Genomic DNA, 4,556 nt, shown 5'->3' with positions numbered 1-4,556 from the left:
GGTGGGAACCTATTTTTTAAAAATTAGGCAATGGGGGAGTGGGGGTGGGGGAGTGGGGGGTGGAGCCCAGGGCTTATCAGAACAGCTTCTGTTAAAACCACCCCTTCCATCCATCAGCCAGGATCTGGGTCAAAATGTGTCTGTTTATCAAAGGGAAAGCCTGCTGTGCTGAAGGGACTCCTTGGGTCTTTGGTCAAAAGGCAGAGTCTGTTTATCCTTCAAAATCTTCAAAGGGAAAGCCTGCTGCCTTTGGCCAAAAGGTGCAGAAAAGTCTGCTTCTCTTGACTGCAAAGACAGGGTGCTCATCAACTTGGTTCACGCATTCTCAGAGTGGATATATATATATTGGGGGGAGAGAGAGAGAGAGAAAGGGAGATTTGTGTCTTCAAATGCCCTTCAAAATTGGTTCACCAACTGCACTGAAGTCTGGAAAACCTACTAAGAGTCTCACCATTAAATGAGACTGAATCTCCCCTTCTCAACAGTTATCCGTTGCCTATAGTTCCTTTGGTAGGGCTGGGGCTTCTTACTCACTTACCCACATCTAAGCTGGGATATTGTCTGGCTTGAGCTCATGTGAGACTTGTGCATGCTGTCATTGTTGCTGTGAGTTCATGAGCAACTGATGAACTGCCTGGAAAACTCTGTTTCCTTGAAACCACAGTGATTTTAAGTCTTTGAATTTATAAGTTTATGTGTCATTTTCTAGTTTTATTTATGGGAATTATTCAATATGGCCCAGTGTTCCTCATGATTCAGTGTTTACTAAGAATTTCAACAATAACTATAACTAATATTTATTGAGTGCTTACTAGATATTAGACTCTTTTATTAGTACTTTACATAGATTATTGTATTCAACCCTCAAAAATATAAAAATATTCACATACAACTCTACAGAATATGTAGACTTTGACATAGGAAGTCTAGTGAAGTCAGAGTTGGCATTTTAAACAAATATTCTAGGACTTCTGCTGCAGGCAGACATTACATTCAGTTTTACAGAATATCTCTTTCATGTGCCGTTGACTTTCAATTACTGGCATCATTGTCTTAATTCACAACCAATTTACATTAGCTATTTTCCTTAAAGCTAGAGCACTTTGCCACTGTTAAACTCTTTGACTTTCCCATTGATGAAGCTTTCCAGCTGCTTCAGTTCTCTAGAATATACTGTTTTGAAAACACATGGCCATACCTTCTCCATTCATACCAAACTTAGCTACATTGTAATAGCTAAGACAACATTGCCCATAAAGCCTTCATTGTTAATACAACTGGATTTCAACTTAAAATGGTTACTGAATGGCACTGATGATATACTATAGTTATATATTATTTTCCCAAATCTGAGAATATATAATCATGTTAAAGAAGTTGGCATTCAATGTTAAATAAGATTAAAATAACTAAATAACCAACTCCAAAATAGTGATGCAATATACTGATATTTTACTTCTCTTACAATAGCAACGAGCATTATTGCATCACTTGGCATAGTCAGCAGCACCTACATGAGGTGAATGATGATGATCCCATGCACGCACTCATCTAGGAACTGAGGACCCCTCCATCTGGTGATTCAACTATCTTCTAGGAGTATCTTAAATAAGTTCAGTATATGCATTATATTCCTTTAAATCATTCACTAAATCCTTCAGATTCCTCTATTACATTAAAATGCTAGGATTGCATTTTTCTGGAGATGAAAAAAAGCACAATCTAAATAAACCTAAACTACTTAGCAAAAATTTTTTACAGGCTAATGTTCCAGCATGCAAATATGTTAAACATGACAATAAGTACTAATAAATAAAGCTATAGCCAGAATGTTGATAGCACTCACCTTTAAGGCATAAGGTAGAGGGCTGCAATTTATACCTCAAAAAATATGTGCCTCTTGTAGGAAAGGAGCGATTTTATTTTATCATATCACACAATTCTTAATGCTTCAAAGTCCTAACTTTGAAAATCCCACAAAGTCAGTAAAGGCTGATATACCATAATGAATGTCCAGTGAGCACAGTAATACTTAACTCTCATGGTCCATTTAATGTGAGCTATGATGCTCGGGTACAGAAGGCCAATTAAAGACAGAGAGTTATGAAGTGTTTTGCCAACCTAGTGAATTAGGACAGACCCACTGCACTCTATCGCCATTTGGTGCTTAATGCTAATCTAAATCATCCAACCTACTAGAGAGACTTTATAAAGCAAATCCAATTCTTCTAACTCAATTCTTGGAAAATTATCCCTATAGGAGCACTCAGTGTTTCCCACTAGACTTTTGTCTCTTTGTAGTTGTTATTCCAAAGATCTTTTTCCTCCCTATATTAGATAATCCAAAATTTAAGAGAAAATTTTGTGACAAGCAAAGCCACATCTTCTAATTAATCAGAAAAGTGCTGCTCATAATGACATAAGATTATACCAAATGCTCTATCAGAATTCTCTTTAATCTAACTATTCATAACCCTGGTTCTTGAAGCAGATGCACTGAACAGACAATCTAGTCCCCCCACCCACCAAATCTAACAGAAGTTAAAATATAAAAACCTAATTTTTTATTTTCAAATGAGGCAAAAATTATGATACATGTCATATATGAGATAAGTATGAGACAGATGTACAAATGAGAAATTTACAAAGAAAATGACAATAACATCCGATCTGGATTCCTCAAACAAATCAAAGTCAACAAACTGGGTTAAAGTGTATGGAAAGTTGACTATGTCAAAAATTGTCATGCTCAAAATCTCTGCTCCTCCCAAGAAATGGGGAATAAGTATAGAAAACTTCTCTCTAAATCCTTATAACAAACATTTCTATAGCATGATTCCCAGACCTCATACTATCAATTCTCTAAAACTCAAAGATTCATGGGTAACTCTGGGTCCTAAAATAATTTATGACAGCACAATAGAGGCGGCTGTGTTGGTCTTTATACCTATAGATTGTCAAGTCAAAGACAGTAACTCATGCAGGAAAGAGAAAGGGAAGGCAGTCTGGAGTCATTTTAACTCAGAGTGTAATGTACTCCCTGAAAAGGGTAGGAAACATGAATCATTTCCTCATGGAGGCTACTGCTATGAGAGACTGAGAAACAGAACCAGGTAAGTTCTAAGTGCTAGAATCATTTCTTTTTATGTGTATGCGTGTATTGCCTGCATGGAGGTCAGTGCACCCTCGTCGTGCAATGCCCGCGGAGGTCAGAAGAAGCTGTTGGATCCCCTGGGACTGGAGCTACAGACAGTTGTCAGCTTCCATGTGGGTGCTGGGATTCAAACCCAGGCCTCCTTCAAGAAGAACCAGTGCTCTTAACTGCTGAGCCATCTCTCCAGCCCCTAGAATCATTTTTTAAAGGCAGGAGATGTGAGGCCATATAGCTCAGAGGTAGAAAACTTGTAAGGATCTAATATCATCAAAAAGGTAAACAAATACTCAAAACAAATTCACACCCCCAGCACATACACTGAGATAAAGAAAAAGAGAAGAAAATTTTCAGCCTGCAATACATACCGGTCCCCAAATCTTCACTACACATTGTTCACCCCCCAGTGAGAAACTGTCTTGTTATTTTCTTTCTTCTTCCCACTTTTCTCCACTTGCTAAATCTAATGAATAAGAGTAAATTAATATGATGAAAATTACCCTCGGTCTGTTTGAGCTCCTATAACAAAACACATCAACTGGACAACTTGCAGACAGCAAAAGTGATATTTTTCACAAATACAAAAGCCAAGAAGCCCAAGTTCAAATGCCAACAGACTCGGTGTCTGGTTGGACCTAACCGCCTGGCTAAGGGAATAGTATCTTTTCTCTGTGTTCTCAGAAGGCAGAAGGCTAAAATCAGTCTGGAATTTCTTTTATAAGGGCCCTATTTTCATCCAGAAGGACTTCATTTTATGACATAATCATTCTCCAGAAAGTCCCACCTTCTAATACCTTCCACTTGAGAGTTGGTTTAAGCAAGAGGATTTGGAAGGTGGAGCCAGCATTTGGATATTAGGGGTGTCAAAAAGGAAGAAGCTGAGAAGACCATCTGCACTTCAGAAGATTCCTATCTGCTGTCTCAGCAGTCAGAAAGGGAAAAACCAGCAGAAGCTGACTTCCTGAAGAGGGGAGACTGTCAAATATTCAACGAAGATTAAAATCATGAATACTGTAAGAATTATGACTTTATGAGTTAATACTGTATTTTGTGACTTAAAAGGACCAGAGCCCAAAAATTGTCACCAGAGAAGAAAAATATCTTGGGCCCGCCAGGGTCAGAGAAAGAATACTGTCCCTCTGAATAAGTTTTCAGTGGTATGAAAGGTAAGCATAAAATTTTGCTTTGATTACATATGTAGTTGTATGACTATCTCTGGCCTCTACTTCCACGAAAGAGCCAAGCCACCTATAAATTATAGACTTTACTCATTTACAATAAAGAAGCCAAAGCAGTCAAATAGTTCTTTAAGGCCATGACGTTTTCTGAGTATCAGCCTTCCATCTTGCAAATGGAGTTAATATACTAAGGGTGGAAAATACCTCTTAAACACATAATGAATTTA

This window comes from Nannospalax galili, unplaced genomic scaffold (genome assembly GCF_000622305.1).
Source record: "Nannospalax galili isolate Female #2095 unplaced genomic scaffold, S.galili_v1.0 scaffold168, whole genome shotgun sequence".
Classification (NCBI taxonomy): Eukaryota; Metazoa; Chordata; class Mammalia; order Rodentia; family Spalacidae; genus Nannospalax; species Nannospalax galili.
The sequence above is the reverse complement of the archived record's forward strand: the minus strand, read 5'-3'. Positions refer to the sequence as shown.